The sequence below is a fragment of the Dromaius novaehollandiae genome, chromosome 3 (genome assembly GCF_036370855.1).
Source record: "Dromaius novaehollandiae isolate bDroNov1 chromosome 3, bDroNov1.hap1, whole genome shotgun sequence".
Taxonomy (NCBI): domain Eukaryota; kingdom Metazoa; phylum Chordata; class Aves; order Casuariiformes; family Dromaiidae; genus Dromaius; species Dromaius novaehollandiae.
In genome coordinates, this window is record NC_088100.1 from 66511714 (window position 1) to 66534146 (window position 22433).

Consider the following 22433-nt stretch of genomic DNA (forward strand, 5'->3'; position numbering starts at 1 on the left):
TGCAGGACTGTGTCTGAACTCCTCCTCCCTGAAGTGAAGCATGGCAGCCCTGCACCATACAATGAGCATTTGCATGGCCCTGGTCCTCAAGCTCTTTAAGAATGCTGGAGTGAGGCAGTAAGCCTGCTTTTCCAATTTACAATTTATGAGCTTTTAGAAATATCTCAATTTGTTTATTCCTCTCAATATTTCACAGAGTAAGTTTAGAGAAAGGTCAAAAGACAAGGACTTGAGTGACCGTCTTCAATTAGAAGATTAAGGACATTGCTGGAGGCTTTTTTTTTTTAATTATTTCTACTGCTAGATGAAATGAGGTGGCCAACTGAATTTATAAGAATAAAAAGAATGCAGAGGAAATCATTATTTCTATGGATTAAGACAGAACTTGTATTGTTAATGCAGATCTTTTAGTCTAAAGTTAATTCTAGTATTTTAAGAGATATTATGAACTTAAAATCATATCAAGAGAAAAACTAACAAGAAGAACTTGAGACATGCAACTATACTTTTGGATTAGTAACTGATAAGATTTTTAATTCCCTATCCGTCTACTCTCTTTTCAGCGAGGAATAGAAAAAGTTGATGGATTAATTTTCTCTTTACTATACAGAGTTCTTGTGGTGGATTATAATTTCCTTTTCTGTTAAGATCTTCATATTGTTCTATTTCAAGTCCTACATGGAACAAGATTACTTTCAAAAGTAGCTAGCATTTTTGGATTATAAAAATCATGGAATCTTTATATTTATATAAAAACTTTAATTGAAAGACAATTCAATGATCAGCATTCTCTAAAATTATTTGTGAAGATTTCCAAAGGAAGCAGATAAAAAGCTTTACAAAAGTCTTTTACTCAATCAGTAAAGAATGGAAATATACTTTTTATCACTATCATTGATAAAGAGGCAATTAAGTCTCCCTACAACAATTAAAAAACAAGATTTTAATTTGTATAAAATGTACTTTGGAAGGGTCTGGATAACTAACAGATTACTTATGACAGTTATAATAGCCTTAAGACAATAATTTACTATCAGATATTTTATCTCCTCAATAAAGATAAATGTAAGTATCAAAGTATTCTTAAATGGTCAGAAAATTAAGATTCATCACCAGTCTACAATAAATGAGATAAATATAGCAGAGAATTTCAAACACTTTACCTACTTTTGATATCATTTGGCTCCAATTGCAGAAGTATGTGATTATGTTGTAATATTTAATATTTTAATGGCAAGGTATTCACTGACGTGGGGATTTCAGTGCATATTACGCATCCAGCATGTTTCTGAGCATATGACTATATGCCCATCTGCACTAAATAAGTAAAATCCATTCAAATGATGGCCCCTAAACTCAGATTTCTAGCTGAACCTGAGAGGTTCAATTCCCATTGAATTTCAATAGGATTTGGGTGCTAAATTCTTTAACTTATTTTCCTTGTTTCTGCAGCTATAAAGTGATAATAATTTTGGTTACTTTCACTCTTAGTTTGTTTCTCGTCTGATATTAAGGACTGTTTCTTTTCAGAGTAGTCATAAATGTAGACAAGTCCTTGTAAGGCTTGCCAGGCTTCAGTTAATAATCAGTATTGTTCCATTATATGCAAAATGGAAACAAAGCAGCTATTTATATTCAGGCTGTAAAACTTGAGAGTAAGTAGCAGTTTGTAGATGAAAAATATGCCTGCTGGTGGATTAACAATAACTGTTGGTAACTTAGATCCAGGGTATCTTTACAGACACAGGAAAAGCCACCAGACGGATATTGTTGCTGATTGTGCAGTTCTATGAAGTGTGCTTCAGAAGAAACAAAAATATCACCAATCTCGGTTCAGCTAGAGTAAATGTATTTTGGTGCACATGAAATCACAAAGCCATTTTCAGTGTTTTGGAGAACCAATAATTCAATGCCCATTTATTACGTTAGATGAGTTATACTAAGAAATATATCCAACACCCCCCCCCCCCCCCAATATCACCCAAGGGGAAGAGTAAAATATTTTTATTCAAACTTTTATCATGATCTGGAATCCTCTAATGCTTCAGAAAGTTACTGAAAAGTAGAATACAATGTGCAATGTCCACTCACAAACTTATTGAAAATAAATGTTATGAATACCTGGGGTCACTTTCATCTATTCAGGCTCTTACAAATTAAAAAAAAAGGATTTGCTTTACACTGCACTTCTTCACATCTCCTGTATTGGCATGCTCATTAACATTAAAAGCATTGAAGAGTATTTCTGTCTGGCTATTTCATCTCAGCATCTCTACTATTTTTGAAATGCTATGAAAATGCTCCAAATGTAGCATATTATAAGTGTAATAACAACAATGCAATATAAACAGCTATGTTATTATTAAGCTATTTTTAAATAATATTTTCCTTTTTCTTTTCATATACAGAAAATTCTGCATAAGACATTAAATAATAAATATTTCTTCAATGGTTACTATTCTTCTGTGCATAGGTCTAAACATGATAAAGGACAGGCTTTCAAACACACTGAGTGACATTCATGAGTTTAATCAAAGCTCAAGAGAGAGATTTATGTTAAGAGCTCCTTTTCCCATTTATTGTTCTTTACACTCACTCTTTGCATTTTATTTCAGATTAGATTCTAATACTTTTGGCAATGCAGTCTACAAAGCCCAGGAAACAGAATGTGTTAGAAATAAAGTATTCTTCTCTTAGTGGCTACAGCTGTGGAACAAGTTTCCTGAAGAGATTAGAATATGGACATTGGAGATTTTTAAGGATGTGCTGGAAGATCTGTTTTCCATGAAAAATCCTCAGCATTTCATTACTTCAAAATGTTCAGTCTCCTTCCCCAGCATACATCTAAAATAAAGAAAAAATATATATAGAAATCCTTCTACAGTGTCATTGGCCTTAGTGGTGTAAAACCAATCAATCAGAATGAAAATTCTCTCTGTTGTCAAACTCCTTTGCTCCAGCTGACTCAACCTGGGACATGTTAAGCTCCATGTATTCCTCCCTGCAAAGGGCACTTTCCTTGTCTGTTATAGCCACTTGTGTGTAAAGGAATGCAAGAAGAAAGAAAATCATGTCATTTACTCTGATTCAAGAAGAACAGTGTAAAAACAGTGCCTTTCTAGGCACTGAGATATAGCTGCACTGATAAACACTGTTCTCGCACAGTGTGCTCTGGATCCACACTGCACCCAACAGCAAACACAGGATGACATGCCAGAGAGCACTTGCCCTCAGAAATGCAAGATTAGCACAGAAAAGGCACCAAAAGCACTGTCACTGGCAAAGCCCTGTCTCGGTTTCAGACCCAGCTTATTAAAAACATCCAAAGGGCAGCCAGAAATGCTTCTTTTACCCTCCCACTTCAAACAGAAAGGTGTAAAACTTCCAGGGAATGTGGTTGCCTATGTCTGGATACATGGTAAACTCTTTGATACTCAGCGCCTTCCAGGAAACTCCTATGTGTAAGAAGTTACCTCCTTGCATAGACTAGATTTTAAAAACAATGTGCCAATGGGCTGCATTTGCTATGGAGTAAAACCATAGAGAAGGAGTAATATCCCTGATTCTTCCTTTTCTTATTATGTGAGTGAAACCAAAATCAGGCTTGACATGTTTTGAGTAAGGAACTCTCTAAAAATGAATATTCTTAATGTTTCAGAATGAAAGCGTTCACTCCACCTTCAGCAAGAATTAAAATGATAGTTATTCTCACTTGTATTTTCATTACAGCATTGGAAAATAAAGTGCCAATTAAAATGAGATAAATATAACAATAGGCAAATCCTTCCAAGTAGAGCCATAAAGAACATTCCTTTTGTGTAAAGCACTAAGAAAATGGAGATAAGGTGTTTCAGACTTCAGGAATACAAAGGCAAGCATTTAATTTTTACACTGCTATAGTAAGCTGCAGATGTATTGTTTGAAAGGAGAAATAAGTCAGAGTAACTGAATAGCGAATGCACAACCAGAGCTTCATTATGTATAGAGGCATGGGCTGTTTAATAAATATTTCTGTTTTGTACTTGGAAAGAAGCAGGGAGATACTGTATTACATGCAAATTTTGAAGTACTTTTCATTCCATTAATAATCAAGCAAGACTTTACTTGCCTGTGTGTACTGTGGAGAGAGTGCAAGGTAAGGAAGCATGAACAATTTACACTGAAGAATAGCAAAAGAGTTTGCTGATGTATATTTTTAGTGAAGTCTGGAATATTGGGTGAGTTCCCAGGCAGAACTAGCAGCTTATTTAGCAATCCTGGTCCAGGCTGACCCGTGAATTGCTTCCGTTTAGGCCACTGCTTTTTCTCAGCAAAGGAAACAGATGACAGGAGCATCCGACCAGATGCTGAGCAGCACTCCCAGAACGAACGTGTGCCATGACCTGCGATAGCCACCTCACGTGCTACTGCTGTCTGGGGGCTTGTGTTGGGGAGAACGGCGGCTGCTGCAGGCCCAAGAGGGGAGTGCACACTGCTGAGAAAACCCAGATGCAGCTCTTGCAGCAGATGAAGCAGGAACACCTTATACTTGTTAGCTTTATTCATGTTTCGCTCAGTCTGTAGGCTAGTTGGTCTGGCCATAGTACCTGCAAAAGTATAATGAATTAGAATGATCTCATGAAGAATTTGAGAAAAAGCATGTAACTAATACCGGTCAGCACAGTTTTATGGAAACCAGGTCTTGTAATACAATGTGATATCCTTCGAGGGAATTTCACTTACGTAAGTGAAGATAGAGAGATAATAGAGGCACAATATAGGCTAAAGTTAAACGCTCAGCTTGGTGCTGCACGACAATCTGATTAAAAAATGAGGAGCAGACATAGTGTCAATGAAGCACAAGTTAAGCGGATTAAAAATCACTTGTTTAACAGATGGCAACATGCCGTTCTCAGTGAGAAATCCTCATAAAATAGATATATTTCTAGCATTTACAGTGCATGATAATAGAATGGAATCTCTCAATATTTCAGCGATGAAAAGTACATAAAGACAATCCAATAAAATCTACAAATGACAAAGAATTGACAAAGTGGTAAATACTAATGAGGACGGAGCAGTCAGGGATAATGCTCTGGTTTGCTTGTACCTACCTGTGCGCAAGGTTTCAGTGTAGCAAATGCAAAGTAATAGATCTATGACAGGGACTATATTGAAAGTAGACCAATACTTCAACTTCTGGTTTCCATACGTTTAGAAGGGTATTGGAAACTGGAGACACTGCTGACAACCAGATAGAAAAATTAATGAAGGATCAGAGAAAATATTAATGCTTTGAAATTTAAAGAGGATGATTAAGATATGATTTGTTTATACGGTTTATCTTCTGTTATAGAGTGAAACTACCAGTCACTAAACAGCTTTTTAATCTAGTGAAGCAAGGCATAATAAAACCAATGATTGAAAGCAGAAACCAGACAAATTCAAACTAACAAATTAAGCATAATTTCCTGTGACAGTGATTAAACCATGAAAATCAATTACCAAGGATAATACTGTGGCTTCTATCTCTTGGTAGCCTCAGACAAGACTTGCTGTCTTTTCAGAAGAAAAGTTCTAGCTAACTGTATTGTGATGAACTCAGTATGGCGGTAACTGTGAAAATCACCAGCCTGGTATAAAAAAAAGAGGATTTCAGATTATCTCTTCTCCCTTCTACAATAAATTGCAAGCATCCAAACATTTGACAAACACTGTAAAAATTGCTAAGTCCTTCTAGAAGAATAAAGGGAATGAAGGTGGAGAAATGTGTAGTGTCTAAGAAAGGAAGTATCTGAAATCCCGCTGAGCCAGATACAAAGAGGGCCTTAGGAAATCAGCACTGCTGTGCCTAAAAGCTTCATGCATTGTTCCAGGAGTGGAATTAATTCACAATGCCAGTTTCATCACCTGAATCCCCTGTATTGTTATGGAATGTTAGGCTTGCCAGCTAGCCTAACCTTCCATAACAATATGAAGAATGGAGGACAATGGACTTTACTCTTAAAATATGGAAGTATTGAAAAAGGCATACAACTCATGCAGAAAACCTTAATGGTTGGAGCCCTCACCCAAGAAATAGGAGGTCTGAGTCTGGATCCCTGAAGGAGTTTAATCCCATCTTTCACTATGCCAGAAGAATATCCCACTACAAGATAGCGTTCTGGATAGAAGATGCCTCCAGAAAAGGCTAGGCCAAAATCAGGCAAGAAAAAACACGGGGTCTGAAAAAGATAGTCCAAAAAGGACTGTTAATTGTAGAGCACTCAGCTCAGGAAGTTTATAATTTAGGTTATTCTACACAATATTGTTTTTTATTGTAACTTCAGCATGGAATTTCACTATTCCTTTATGGTAGATCTCATCTGTTTTCCTCCTTTATGCACAAAGCAGATGGTGCAACCTCTCCTTCAGTACTGCTCAGCTTAGTTGTTAATGCCTGGTCTGGTGCTGAAGCCCCCATCCACTGCATCCAGCTAGTCTCCTGTTGAAAGGACAACTGGCTCTTGAAAGTGCTTGCACTGAAACATAGCAGCCCCTGAGAAAATTTGGTTATTTTCAGTTATTGTGTGTTAAAAGCTAATGATAACGCTTGCTACAATTCAGAAATGCATTTCTCCTTTTCTTTCTGGGTCTCTCCTTTAGCCTGACCATCGTTATGCTAGCAACCCACAGTTATAAGCTCCAGCATTAGAGCTCATTTTAATGGGTTCTAGTGTTTTTAGTACTACATATTATCCTGATACTGCTTAATCTGTGTGCTCTTTTCAGATCTGCGAGAGTATTTTAAAAGCTCTCCTGCAAATGGGTATAGATGGGTCATGATATGGAACTGCTCCCTCCTAAAGCCAAGAGTGAATGAAATGCTAGACGGAATTCACATACTAAATTCTGCCACCATCCTGCAGTGTTTTCTTGCTATAAGTAGATTTCATGCCTTTCCATAAGTGTGGTTAAATCATGGCTCATGCTCATCAAAAGACCTGCGAAGACCAAATTACCTTTCAAGTCCTTGAGATAGCACCCAAAGTACATTGTTTGTTTATTTTACTTTATCTTCCTAAATATTGCCAGGGAAGACTTCTGGGGATGCGGATGCCCCTCTATTCCATTATAAAGCATTTCTACCTGGTTATAACAGTTGTGGCACACCTGCTTCACAATGGCAGGAATATTATGCACACTGAGAGTGTGCAGACAGGACACAACTGACTGGTGCAGTTAGGAGGTGAGCAGAGAGCACGTGGAGACACAAGCACAAATCTAGAAAACAGTAGAGCAATGTCGCTGTTACGCTGTACATTACAACTTGCAGTGCGGAGAGGAGGAGCTAGTTAGTTTCAGCACAGCACCAGGGTTTAACAACTTACAGCTTTGGGATTGAAGAGGTAGTGAAGCTGGTATCTGAGGATCTGCATCACACTGTATTGAACAATACAGTAATATTGCCCCCAGTAATCTTGGCAGTTCAAGGATAAATATGCACTATCAATATTTCAGTTTGCACATCTTGTTAGATTGCTTGTGTGGATTACAAGTTTCCACTGGAATTTTGTGAACCACGTTTGTTTTTGTCATTACACTGCAAAACTGGTTATAGTATGAAACTATAACAAGGAAATCTTGTTGTTATATGGTACGTGTATTTAAAAATGCATAATATTATTTAAAATGCCAAACTTCCTATTTATGTTTCTGTTTGTGTTGTTTGCCTATCCTGTGAAAGAAGAAAGATGAAGAGGAAAATGGAAAATAGAAAATATGGAGGGTTTGGGGGACACTCAGCAAAAGTTTAGCATCACTATGACTGTTCACTCACTCCTACTCAGGGTTTGGGCCTGACACACAGCTCATGCTAAGGCCAGATAGATGCCAGGAGCAGCACCGATGGGCTACAGCAAGAGCAGTACGTATGCCACATACTCAAGGACAGAAAGAATGATATCCATTATCCTTGAAGTTTTATAAGTAACTGCCTGTTAATACCTTAATAGAACTGAAACTCTTTAAATTAAGCAAATAACTGAAATGACTGATAGGGATGGTACAGACGAAACTTCCAAGCTGGAAGGTGCAAATATGCATTGGCTCACCCAAGCAGCCTTTGAAGCAGATCCACCAGGAGCTGGGCTGCTGGGGCTCCCGTGCTTCCCACCCACATTGTAGTGGAGGAGAAAGGATGAGCTCTCTCACCACAGGTTAGGTAACTATTTTGCTCATAAACACATAAATTAACAAATTATCAAGTTAATGAACTGGCAAACTAGCAAATTAAATAACTAGAGAGTTAGTCTACAGAGAAAAGATTAACCTCTTGTTGGCTTTCTTGGTTTATTTTTCCTAATGAGCTCATAAAAATAAAGGTTTTTTTCAGAGAGTATGCTGGCCTGTAAATTTGAGTGATCACAACAAACTGTGGCACATCGCACAAAAATGAGTTTTTAATATTATATTAACCCTTGTCACATGTCAATGGATATTTATTTAACCCTACTTTTTATCTTAAAAAACATCTTTTTTTCTACTAAAATTATATAACTGAGTGCTTTTACATCAGAGGTCCCTTGCTCTGCATATATATTCAGACCACTTAATTCAAAATCATCTCATTTTTTATGATGTAAAATGGACACTTTTATTCCAGCCTTTTTCAAAATCTTCCCTTTGATGTTGGAATAGTTTCACAGAATTACCTTTTAAATAATCAAAGATAGAAAGAATGTACTAGTTTGCATTGTGAATTATACTACCCTGCAGCAACCACCTAGCAAATTCAAAGTAGCATATCCTGGAGCTGCTTTTAAGATTTCCCCTAGCTGATCCATGCTGAAAACTGAATTTACAACTGAATTTACTTTTTGATATTCTATTGTGTCAGGGATACTATGGAAACCTGGAAATCTGGAAAATGTTGGCATCCTTTCTATGAGTTTCCATAGGGAAAGTCATACTGCTGGTGATGTTTATTTCATGTTTTCAAGGGAATCATAACTATGGCTTTATGCTTTTTATAATAATACTGAAAGATGTTTCCACTTTATTATTATTGTTACTTTTCTCCTTCTATTCACCACATCTAGATTTAACTGTAATTCTAGACTGTGAGCTCTAGTAGAGCAGTGACTCTTTTTATGTCTCCATTTTTCTACTGCTTAGCACAAAGGAACCTTGATGCACTGTGAAGGCAGTGGGACCAATATATAATAAGATCTGAAAGATTTGGTTAATGGAATACATATAATAAGGATATACTGGCTACTGGAATGTTTCATTAGCTGCTTTGGTTAAGTTCAATAGCTTAATGAATCACAAAAGATCTGTGACTATTGATCCATTCTGGTATTGTTTTCAACAAATAGCTTATTACTTTACCACTTACAGCTTATAATGATATATATAACTAAACTGATGCAGTAAGAAATACAATTATATCATTACTTTTTTAAATTAATCACCTTTAAAGTTGCATTCATCTAAAGCCAGGATAAAGCATAAGTAAATTTAGGCCTATTATATCTAGTTAATTATTTAGTTATTCAATATATCAGCAATGCTGCTATTCAAGAAAAAAAATAAAGAAATGATCACAATGCTGGATCTGTGATTCACGTAGAAGTTCAGAGTCAGCTAAAAGCTACGGGGAAGTGTTCTCACCACTGCCTAGTAGCATATTCTTTGTAATATCTGGCTGGATCCTAAATTTATCAGTGCAATATTTTATGTAACTGTCAGACGCTGCAAAAGCCTCTTCAAAGATTGACCTAGTAAAACAAAAAGTCAACTTTACCTCCATTTTATGCCTATGGTTCAGATGAATGTGCATTGATCCCCATGAAGCTCAGAAAAATTCAAGCTAGCATGGAAATCTGCTGCAAAATTGACACCATTGTGCCTTTTAAAATTTTAAAGTCCCCTCCTTGACATCAGCAAACATTCTGGCTGTGCTCATGTTAGTCAAGATGGTATCATAAAACCTAAGCAGATGTCACTTTCTGCATCAGGGCCAAGGATTATATTTCCCAGCATCTGAGGCAGAAGCTCCACAGAGGCAGTTAACAATTTTTAACCAGAACTGGAACTTCTTAATCAAATATTGGCAAAACAGACAATCTGTTGGGACAGAGATTGAGGACCATGGGACTGTGTATTTATTTGCAGACATTATTTAAAGTAAATTGTTATATGAAAGTAAAATTTGTTTGAATTCTATTTAAAATAAACCCAAACAGGTAACTGCAAAATAATGCAATTAATTTGAAAATGCAAAAGTTAGCTGTTCCATTAAACTGGCTTGGTCACTCAGGAAATCATGTGCATCACTTGCAATAAAGTGAAAATAAGTACACCATAAGGAATTGTGTCTGTGTTAATTAAAAAATTAGAGAAAGATTTTGTAATTGTTGTAATGAAATCATTCTAACTGCCCAAAACTTAGCCAAGTCCATTTTGTGAAAGACAATCAAAATGAAAATGAAGAGGTTTGTAACATTCATGGTTTAATAAGCACAGTGATCTTTTCCAAAGTTCAAACAACTGATTAAGAAAAACAACCAAAACCTTGGCTCTACTAAGAAGTACACAGAGAGACAATGAATTGAACTTCTTCCATACACCCCACAAGAGGGGATTCTGGTGTACTGATATCCGCTTGGTCACACATGACCTATCCATGGTCTGGATACAGTATACATTTATTTGTGTAGTAGCTGTTATCCTGTTATGTATATGGAAGTAGATTGCCTCTAGTTTGGAGCTTGTAAGTCTATGTAGTGCTGTATCACACTAAATATGAAGGGGAGAGACACAAATCTACCTTAGATTTCTACTCACTTCAGAGCAGAAATCTCTTCACAATAATGCATTTTATGACACAAGCATACTCATAATACTATTCTTTTATCTTCTAGAAAGACTTCATTGCTTTTCCAGTTATCTGAGGATATCGATTTGTTCCTGTACATTACATACAGTAAATTTAATTTCTTACTCCAGCACCAGGTGTCTGACTGCTTTACCAGTTAAGGATACAGAAGGCACTTCTGTACTAAAAATGCACTGGAAATGCACAGGAAACCAGACAGAGGCAGGAGGTGTAAAGCTATTTAAACTGAAGTTAGCCTCAGTAGGGAAACAGGAGTCACAAATATAACCTGACTTCTAGTCTTGGACAGATATTTCATTCCAAATTTTCTAATCCAATCATATGTATTTAGATACTTAAATGAATGGCCTGATTTTTTAGAACTGTTGGACATCTTCAGCTCTCATTGAAATCACATTCCAAAGACGTGGTTTTAAACTATTTGTTGATAGAATTAACGTAAATGTTCAATCGTAAACTAATAATATCTCTAAAAAGATTAAGATAATATGCACAATCTCAATTTGTCCCTTTTGTGTATTAGGGCATAATCTTTAATTACATCATCTCACTTCTTTTTCTTTTCCCCCACAGGACCCTTGCCTCAGTCAATACTCTGACTAAAGAGTTTAGTAGGATTATAAGCTATGAAAAGCAATACTAACAGCAGAAAATACATTGGATGTGATATTTGCCATTTACAATAATAATTCCAAAAGTTGTATTCATTCAGTTAGAACTGGGAGCTATGTTATACAGTATGTTACTGTCATTCGGAATTAGGAATGACAGCGTATAGTTTGGCTTCTTTCCAGAGGCAATGACAGACAAAGCAGAATTATCTCACTCTGTTTACAAACAAGTAGGAGGTATCTTAGTAAAGCAGATGGATCAGCTGTTCATTGTGCAAGGGCTCATCTTTCTTAAAGGCAGCTCTATCTGTGAATTCATATTATGCATTTATGCAAGTTACGGAACTCAAGCATACCGAATTGCCAAAAAAACTTTAAGAGATGATCAGAAAAATGATACCTCCTATCCCTGGGTTATAAACAGTTACCACAAGTAATCATTCTACAGAAGATATAGCTTCAGTGGATTCTGGTGTGAAAAAAGGTACAATGATAACCTAATCTATCTATTGAATAAGGTAAAGAAAATGAGTTTTATAGCGATTTCTCAGCTGCTTTTAAATCTGGAAGTGAGAAGGAGTAAGCAGTATATTCTTATACCTGGATAATAGGCCTAGCATGTGCTACATGAGGCTTCTGGAACTGGAAAGGTTTACTCAGAAAAAAACTCAGCAGTGAAGTAACCTAATGATAAAGAAATTGAGGAAGATAGCTATGGATGTGTTACATCGCACTAGGTGCCAATAGTTATCGGTAACTGTCAACATCCATCCCTGCTGAGAGCCATCGATACCTCACGCTTGCGACAGCCAGCTGTGCCTTTCGCTCTGGGGCCAGTCTTGCACTTGGGAGCCATCAAAGGGCATCCATATCGATCACTCTCAAGATCAAGTGGCATCGATGCCTGTCCAATTCCAGGCCTATCGAGAGGCTTCGATATCGATATCAATATCGAAGCCTCTTGATAGGTCCCCAAACTGCTCCTCCTCCGCAGGCATGCATAGCTTTGGCTCTGGGGACGATGTTGCTTTTGGGAGGCAACGCCAACCATCGACACTGACTGTTTTTCACGCCAATGGGCCTTGAGGAGTACCGATGTCCCTACCTATCACGAGGGCACCACATCCATAGCTATTGATCCCTCGCACTACGCAGAGATCCCTCTCGATCTCCAGAGGCCGTGAGGCCAATGGATTTCCATACCTACTTACAGGCATCCATCGCACTAGGTGCTAATAGTTATCGGTAACTTGATATCCATCCCTGCTGATAGCCATCGATACCTCTCGCTCGCGACAGCCAGCTGTGGCTTTTGCTCTGGGGCCAGTCTTGCACTTGGGAGCCATCAAAGGGCATCCATATTGACAGTGACTTTTTTTTATTTGATAAAATCAAATATGTTTTTCTTATCCTTCTCCCTCAGTTATAGCTAGAGTGTGCCTTTAACCCTGAAAAGATATGAAGAGAAGTCTGTCTCTTGTTGGCACAACCAGGGAATGCCCTGGCTCTATCCCAGACTCTTCTCTAACAGTGTCAAAATGATGCCTTCCTTTGCTCCAGAGAATAATTAACTTTTGCTATAGAAAAATGACATATTAAAACAGTGTGCTCCAGAAATAATGAAAATTTGTAGTGTCATAGACATTTTAGAGTCTGTTTGTGGCAGGGTTAGGAAAGCCACACTGAAAACAAGAGTCCATTCACCCTGAAAAAGAGTATAGAAACAGTAGAAAATTTTGCTTCATAGAGTTTTGACCTGCAATAGAGGATTAGAACTAAAGAGAGGACTTGAAAGGACTGTGGGATTGGTCACCAAGCTAGAAAGCACCACTGAGCAGAATTTGGATTAATGTAAGGTGAAATCACATAAACTTTGCAAACAGACAATATTAAGTACATAGAGAGTAAATGACACTCACTTACAGGTTAAGAAAGTAGTGTGGGACAATCACCTTCCTGTGCCAGCCTGAATCAATGTTGGGACAGAAATCCAGTGCAGTCTCAGTGTGGATCTCCCATTGGAGAAGGCTGAAGGTGCAGCCCTACAGGGCAACACCTCTGCAATGACCAGATCAAATCCTGTTTATAACAGAACTTTGAGTCTTTGCTCCACTCTGACCATTGCCCCTACATATTCCATACTCAGTATTAAAACAGACCTGTTTAGTGGTGTCCACATTATGCTACTGGCATGCCATCTTTCCTCGAGTTTGTTGTTACTGATCAGTAGTCCTTTTGGAAAGATCATCATGGTGGTACTGATAGAGGAAAAAAACCTGTAGATGATAAAGAGAAGTTGCTGCTGATATTAAATCTCATTTTGATAAAACAGTTCTGCTAAAAAAAAATTTACAGGTGTAACCCAGAAGCAGCAATTCAGTCTTTACATAACCTTCCAATTGGTCATAATAGTTGTGGGAAAATTAAAAACAATGTAGTGAAAGCTGTCAGGCAGCATGGGCCAAGAAAGCCAGGAGGCTTGGAATAGCTTCAATTTTCTGTAGGAGCTATTTAAACAAAAATGTGCTCTTTTAATCCATTTTGTCAATTTGAGTAGGTTTAGAAATTAAGTAACAACAGAAGTTTAAACTGTTGGGCTTTTTTTTTTTCCCTACAACACTCATAAAATTGAAATCCTAATTAGTTAGCCTCTTGGGAAAAAAAAGGTGGGAGAAAGGGAACTTTACATAATACTGTAGTGAAAGCTGCTAATGACTGTGATCCAAGAGTCTCTTGGCTCTATAGGGATTAGAGACTCAACCCTATGAGCACATAACAGTTGTACTTTTGGCTCAAGAGATGGAGAAATTAGGCTCTTTGAAGTAGTAAACACAATGAATGGGCAGCTCAGCATAGTAATCTGCATGGTATATCAGAGAGAAACCATATGGGATTAAGGATTTGCCAAGCTGCAAAAGTAGAAGGAAAGACAGAGTGAAAAGAAAGGCAAATGTGTAAGATGGAGACCGAGAGCCTGGAAGCGCAGCTGAAGGTCAAAAAAACTCTAGAGAGAAGGAGGCTGTCTACAGTTATGAGGTAAAGAATATACCTCCTTCCTTAAGTGTCCCGTCTTCCTGCAGGTCAGGATTAGAGCATTCACAGTGTTCTCATGAAGAGCTTCAGTGCCAGATAACTGGTCTATAGCAAGTCAAGCTCATTTATACCCAAGCTAAAAAATTCCAGAAATCTACTTAAGCTCATGCCAGACCATTGCTTATGTGTAAATGTGTGAATGATTGGAAAGTCCAGGCCTGAGACCAGGACCAAATACATGCTGAGTGATAAAACTGAAATTCCTAGACACAGAATCATTTGAAGAAATATTTTGGTGGATTTCCAGTTGTTCATATTTATGACTATAGGAAACATGACTTTGTGTACATTTGTTGGAAATGAAAAAATGTGTGACTTGTCCCAAAAACTTCTTGTTGCAGGCAGCAATGGCAATAAGCCTTTCTGACTTCTTCTTAAAACAGTTAAAGATTTTGTTCCACTCTACCAAAAAAGGAAGGCTGACTCCTGTGGTAATTAGAAACCTTCTGCTGTTTTACAACATAAATTCACTGGTTAATGTATACAGTATCATCCATTGTCCTTCAGTGACCTCCAGATGAGTGGTTTTGCAACTCCCACTACATCCAGTTATCCTTTTTTTGCATCAATACTTTCGTTCACTCCAGTTTAGTGTCTTGTTTTCTTAAATAAGTTTAGAAGCATCGCAGTTGTATTTTATTGATCATTATCCCTTTTTTAATTCAGTCAGGAACAGTTCTTCCATGAACACACCTTTCTACCATTGCCATGAATATTTTACTTTTTTTTGTTTATCTATTTTCCTGCTGTTTTTTATTCTTTCAAGCATTACTGACTCTTGTCTACCTGATTTTCCTCTTCTCAGGTATCAATATACACTGCAAAAATTGTTCCCAACTTCTTTTTTAGTAGAACTTCTTATTACTCATGTCAGATCCAAAAGGCTATTGTTCCAGCACTCACATGTTGTTCTTCTGTAAAGAGTAGTTCCTCCTGTGAACACGCTCCAGTGCTGAACGTACCAGAACCTCCCTCATATTGCTGATACTTAAACCATCTGATCAGTCTTTCATGCTTTCACTGTCTGTCTTCAGGAACAAGTGAATGTCACTGAAGATCATCTGAATCTGTCTCTGGAAACAATTAACCTCAATCTAATTAAACAGGAACCTTGAAACAGCATTTGTCATGAAATTAGTAGGAAAAAATGTGGTAGCAGGGTAAAAGGGCTAATTTGCCCTTGTGGAAAAAAAAAGCGCAGCAGGCAGATACCAAAGTACGAGGATACCATCTGGAAACTGTGAGGTGAAAGAAAACAGAAAAATCTGCAGACAGGAGAATAATGAACAGAGCAGGATTGAAGGTTACTATCAGGATTAAGTAGATCTATCTGACGAATAGTAGGTCTATTACCAGAAGAGGACTGCAGAAAGGAGGGAAGTGTTTCTTCCAGGGACAAGAATACCTATTGCTGAAAATGAATGAAGAATTCACTCCTCATAATAAATTTCAGGACAAATGCTATTTCAAGGCTCCTGTTTAATTAGACCAAGATTGACAATTCCCAGACAGACCTTCAAATGTTCTTCAGTGATATTGTTTGATTAAGTCTTCAAGAAAGTCCTGAGATAAGTAAGAATCAGGATTTTCATGCCTGACTGACAGTGCTCACTGGAAGCCACTTCCATTGCCAAAATACTGCAAAAAGTCTGTATGTAAGGGACGTGTGTATCATCATTGCATAAGAGAATAATGAGAGACTAGAACTGCAGAAATCCGAATGATAACTTTTTCACGCTCCCTTGATATACCTTCTGTGTCATGTTTATACTTCATAATGAATGAAATGACAAAAATAAATCAGGCTTGTACCATTTTTCAATTAGCACTGTGAAGAAAACAAGCAAATTTTCTCTTTTTTCAAGCAGTCACCCAAGCATAATACAACAGCCCTTCTTCCTCAGATGGCAATCCCTGCAGAAATCAAGTTATATTCATTTTAAGTGAATTACATTTATAGGATTGGCACCCTGATATGACCATTACGCATGCTATTGTATTGGCTCTCAACTCTGCCAAAAGCAACAAGTATCAGTTCCTGGAATGTGTGACAGGGATGGTAATTATGCTCAGATGTTCAGCTTTAGTTTTGCATCTGGAAGCTATTAGGAAGGTGCTAATTGTTACACAGCAGGTAAATAATAATGTGAAACTCTATTTTATAGCAATTACAAGAAATCCAGGATGAATGAGTGAGTTACAAATGGATGTAGAAAACATAGTGCTTTTAATAACTGCTTATACTTCTTACAAATCTTGACTGTTCCCAGTAGTCAAACACTTATTAATCTCAGCAAAGGTTGTACAGCAAAAGAGGGTATTGTTATCAGAAGACAGAAAGATCTGTAATGTTTCTGCATCTTCCAGTTGTGCATATACTGGACAGGTTACATTTTTTCATTTTTGGTACAACAAGTCTCACTCTTGATACTAGCAGTTCTCTGGTTCCCAGCAACTACAGTTGTGACAAGAGCTGACCAGGGACCCCCTGGAAGAAAGCAGTCCTTCTTATAGGTTTGACCAATCTCATGACAGTTCTGGAAATGTGTTAGGAAATATTAAGATGACCCTATACTTACTTGTCTTGGCCTATGGAGTAGCGGAGTACCACGGTAAGACCATGATGTCAATATGGAGCACCAGGACTTGCTACTAGCTGTAGCAAACATGGCAACCATTATACAGAGAAATAGTTCTGTCCTTCTTAAGACTTAGTATTAGAGTTATTTTTTAACTAATGCTAATCTGTCACTTCCTGAGTTTTTACTCTTTTCACTTTTTTCACTTTGTCATCTAACTCCTCTCTTAAGCCTCCAGATTGTTTCAAGGGGAAAAGCCACACCTATAATGCTTTGTGGAGGTGTAATAATTTGAACTATCTTTTAATATAAACAAGGCTTGATCTTGAATCTACATCCTTACAATATAAACTATTACTATCAGGTATGAGGACATCAGTTGCTCAAAAAGCTGAACAGTATAGCCCGGGAAAGAAACATCTGTACACACAGATGTGTGGCACATCTGTAGCGCACAGACATTCCCTCAGGTCTATTACAAACAAAGGAGGATGGTAAGCCAGCAGAAAAGTTAAAAAAAAGGCAAAAATAAATCAGCCCCCTCCCCCCAAACTAAGAAATGTTCCATAAGAGGTGGTAAGCCAACTAAGTACCAGCTTTTCCTGCAATATTAGTTCTTGGCCAGTTTCAATCCTTTGTGCTATCTTATGATAGCTTATGATAGCTTATTGTCTATTTTCTGTAGCTAACAAATTTTCATCATTTCCACTAAATTGTATAACATCTTCAGTAAATGGAAACATCACTAGTCAAACAGTTCAGGCATGATGACAAATTACCTCTATACTGGACGATCTTGAAATGCATAATGGCAAATACAGAAATGAATTAAGAAGACAGGGATTTCACAGATCACAATATGGAATAATTTTTAACCTTTCATGAAGAAACTACACTCCCATTTTGGCGGTGGTAATGAATGGTTTATAATCTTACTTCCGGAGAATAAAGGACTATTCTTGTTTGTCATACTAAGAATAACTTTACCAAAAAAAAAAAAAAAAAAAAAAAAAACACCCTTGCTCCTAAGTGTACAACAAGAGAGCGCATAGATAACCTAAATAAATGTGGATTACATTCAAGTACATGGATGCTTTCAATTTCTTTGCCTTTGTTTCCATACTAGCAGCCCTGAGTGAGAGGAGCCCATAGAAAAGAAATCATCCCGAAACTGGGGGAAAACTGTACTAGCATAATGGTGTATTTAACCCTCTATATGCTGGATAAATCCATAGACTAAATTATGTTCATATAACTATCTGGTCAGCTTGTTTGTTGGTTAACTGAATTAGTCTCCCTGGGAATAATTCACTTCTCCACAGCAGATGCTGAATATTTTTTGATAACTGAAGCCCAAGATGAGACATAATCTTTGCTGGAGTGACCCAGCTGGAGCCCTTGCCTTCTGAAGGGCCAGGAATGTGGGATTACAGCAGCTGTATCACATTTGGCTCCACTTATTTCTCTGGGACAGTCTCCTTTTTACCATTTACTTTGAGAGTCACACATAATACAAAATGGTGACAGATCATCTGGGGGAGTATCTTTTCTCTACACACAAGCTACTCTGAAAAAAGGGCTAGAAAACTCGTAAAGTGCCATCCAATAACTTTGCTACCCGGTTCCACTGACTCCTTGGCTTACTCCTTTACAGGCAAACAATAGGTCGCTGCAGCAGCAGCTCTAATTCTTTTTAACTAGTGGAGGTCTCACAAAGTCTACTTGATTCAATTTCACCATTAAATGGAAGGTCAAAACACGAAATTATACAATAAATTTTCACTGCTCTTCTCCCAAAATGAATTGACAGGACATCTGGGTGTTGGGACCATATACCTTCCTCTTCTGCACTGTTTTTGTGCCCAGCCAATGCTGCCACATGCCCATCACTTCAGCTTTCGACATACCCAGAAATCTCCCCTGGGGGCTGCAGGCAGGCAGGCACCATATACTGCCTGGTCTGGTGCACAGTGGTGCCTGGCATGTGCATCACCTGCAGTTTGTGCAGGAGGGAGACAAGTTTCAGAAAAATCTTACCAAAAGTCATAAAGCTCTCTGTGGGGATGGACCTCACTATCCCCAAAGTAAAAGCCACACCTCTGACATAACCCATAAAGTGTCACCCAACACGTTAAGGAGTTTTATAAGGATTCCTATTCCTTTGTGATTTCTAAGTATTTAGAGTCAAAACAGCTGTTTTTTCTTATTTCCTGAAAATTTTGAAGTATAACAGGGATCTTATTATCTTATCTTTACAAATCTTATTTATTGCTTCTTTAGTCCTCCAAATAGGTCATTGTTAACATGCTTTCTCTATTTTAATTGTATACTTTTAATGTCCTTTTGAGTTTCTCTAAAACTCAAGATCAACTCTGGGGTGTCTCTGGACCAGAAACTGGGAATCTCACTTGCACTTTTCCCCCACTTACTTTTCCCACTCAGGGGCTCTGGTGCTCCCTGCAGCTCTGTCCCATCTGCCCTTGTGGTGATGTCTCACATCTGACACGGTGAACAAGACACCCTAAAAATTGCTTTCCCAGAGGGACCCTGATGTTGCTATATGTAGGGTAAGACAGGGTGGTGGGCAGCCTGAGCACAGGCTTTTGGCATGTACCTATCCTATAAAATGGCAGGCACCCTCAGCTTCTTCTGGCTTCACTATAATGTGCTGGCTGGTAAGCAAAACCTTAGAGAGGATAACAGAAATAAATTCAATCCTACTTCCTTTCTTTTGCTATGGTACTGGTAGTGAGTTGCACCCGCAGGTCAAAGTTACTGCTTTTCCCAAGAAGGTGCTGCCCTCAGTCTAACTCTTTTGTTAGAAAAAAATGTTTAAAGGTTAAATCTTATTTGTTAAATCTGTTATTTCACTGGTAAAATAACAGATTACAATTCAATACATCATGTTTTTCTTCTTTTAAGAAAAAAATGGACTCAAAAGACTTTCATAAGATAAAATTCATATCAGTGAAATTCTGAGAAAGACTAGCAAAAGACCCAGCTAAGACAGGAGATGCACAAAGGTAACAGGGCAGAGATAATGAAAGAAAAGTGTATAATAGAAAGAGAGGGCTTTTCCTCCCTCCTCCCCTGCAAATAGTCAAGAAACTAAAAGGAAGAAACAGAGTCTGGAAATCACGAAACAAGCATATGAAAAATGGAAACAGACAGAGGAAATTAATAATTTCCTGTACAACCAGAACAATATTTTGGTGCCTTACCTCAAGCCACACAATGAGTTTAAAAACAAAAACAACAAAGGAATAAAATGTTTCTAGAGATCATAGTAACTTTTTGAAGTTTTGAAGCAGACAGCACAAATTCTCCTCGTATTTTCAATGAAGCTATGTCTAGAAAAAGCCTTGTGATTGGTCTCATTTTAGCAAATATATTCCCTTGCCCTCTTTTATACAGTTAAGTAGTTCTGTGATGTATAACAACATTTAGCCTAGATGCCCTATCACATGGCTTTCAAGAAGTCTTTCATGTGGATACTAAGAATAGTCAGCTATAATGTTCTTTGCCTAAAATTATGTGTGTGTTTCTTATGATAGTTATGTTATTTGCATTAAATAGCAAGTGATTCAAGTTTATATTAAGGATACATTATATTAAATTATCAAGGATGTTATTAGCACATGAATAAAACATGCTTTTGATAATGTAGAGAATAGCAATGCATTTCAGCAGGGAGAGGAAGGGGGCCTTAACATTAGTGTAGAGAAAAATATACTTCAAGAAATAGAAGATAGCATGGGCTGGCATCCACTGGTACTGCTTTATTGACATTGGCGACACTGATTTCCATTAGGTGAGGATTTGGAATGAAACATTTTGTTTGTCTCATTAACAGTCACCTAGGAAATCTGGTGAGGGTACAAATCAGGGCAACTGATTAACGTGGTTAATGTGTGCAAGACAGCTGATCTGTGGCCCTTTAACTTCCTGTGGCTCATGAGTAGCTCCGGTGCAGCTCCCGCCCGGGGGCAAAGTAACACACCTAGCAATGAGGTTTTTGGTGATAGAAGGTATGGCAAGTAGTCCAAATCCTCAGCTTTGGGAGGAGCTAATGAGCCTGATATCAGTGAACTGCCCTGATGCCCAATGGGACATCCAGGCATATCCTACAAAACACACAAAAAACAATGAAAAAAGACATCTTACAGTTCTTGGACACAGGAAATTTGGGGTTATATCACTGTAGGCCAAAAAATGGCCATCGCAGTGTAATGGACATAGATCCAAGTCAGTGGAACACACACAGCACAGAGGATTTGATCAGGTTTCAGATTTTGATTTTCTAGCACCACTGGAAAACTGACTAAAGATGCTCCAAGTTCGATATTCAAGAGTTGAGCACTCCATGTTGGTTGAAATCTGTATCTCTCCATCTTTCTAGGACCATGTCAAGGATAAGACTGCAACTAGTGCATTAGAGGACAGGATGAATGTAGGGCTGCCTTTTCTATTTCACTGTACTTCTGTACTTCACTTCTGAATGTTAATTTATTTGGAAGAACCACTAGAAATTTTACAAGCTGTTGCACAATAATTTCCTGGCAAGAACAAAATGGCAGATAATTCATACATACTATGGAACATGCCACTAGTCATGCTTGACAGGCAAGGCATGATGAGCTGCTTCTACTTGGTTTCTCCTACTTTTTGATAAGAAAATAAGAGGACTCTGGGGTGTGATTGTAATATGCATGCATTAGGTAAAAAGAGCAGATGTCCTCTAAAGAAAAAAAGGGGGGGGAGGGACTGAATTTTTCCAACTTAGGTACAATCAGATATAATTCTGATTTTTCATCTATCATAGATTTTCTTTTTTAAAAAATGCAAGTAATTTCCATTTAGAATGGAATAAAGAACATAGATATAAAGATATAAATAACATAGAGATGGCAGTTTTCTGTTTACTTCCTCACTTTCAGAGTATTTTAAAGAGATAAGGGATATCATCTAGGCTTTATATTGCATTCTTGAGGCCTTCCATCTCCATAGAAAGAATTGATGCACTCGTGTGTCATAATTCGTTTCTTCAGTGATTTTTTGTTTATGTCAGCAGTAATTTACTAGTCTTGACATATAGGCTGAAGTCTAGAGATTTCTTAAAATCACATTTTTCTATTCCCTACTCAAATACTGAAGCATATTAGTACAAGCCAATATAGAAAAGCTTCTGTGCCTCTTACATAGAAAAAGAGCTATTACAATGTTGGCTGCTGTTAATTCATTAAATATTGACAGAATTGCCCAAAATTCACAGATAGGAAAATACTATTT

At 37.5% G+C, this 22433-nt stretch overlaps 1 long non-coding RNA gene across 6 annotated transcripts; it reads right to left on the reverse strand.

Annotated features, from left to right (window-relative positions):
• Positions 1 to 921: 921 nt before the first annotated feature.
• On the reverse strand, positions 922 to 14632 carry LOC135327879 (uncharacterized). Of its 6 annotated transcripts, none has more exons than XR_010388386.1 (6): positions 14522 to 14632; positions 13632 to 13748; positions 13396 to 13530; positions 5094 to 5223; positions 4109 to 4586; positions 922 to 2844 (listed from the first exon to the last, which is right to left on the reverse strand). It is a non-coding gene; the product is annotated as an uncharacterized LOC135327879 (long non-coding RNA). The 6 variants fall into 6 exon arrangements; XR_010388387.1 differs by having other exon boundaries at positions 5094 to 5220; positions 13396 to 13551; XR_010388390.1 differs by having other exon boundaries at positions 4396 to 4586; positions 13396 to 13551.
• Between the last annotated feature and the right edge of the window lie 7801 nt (positions 14633 to 22433).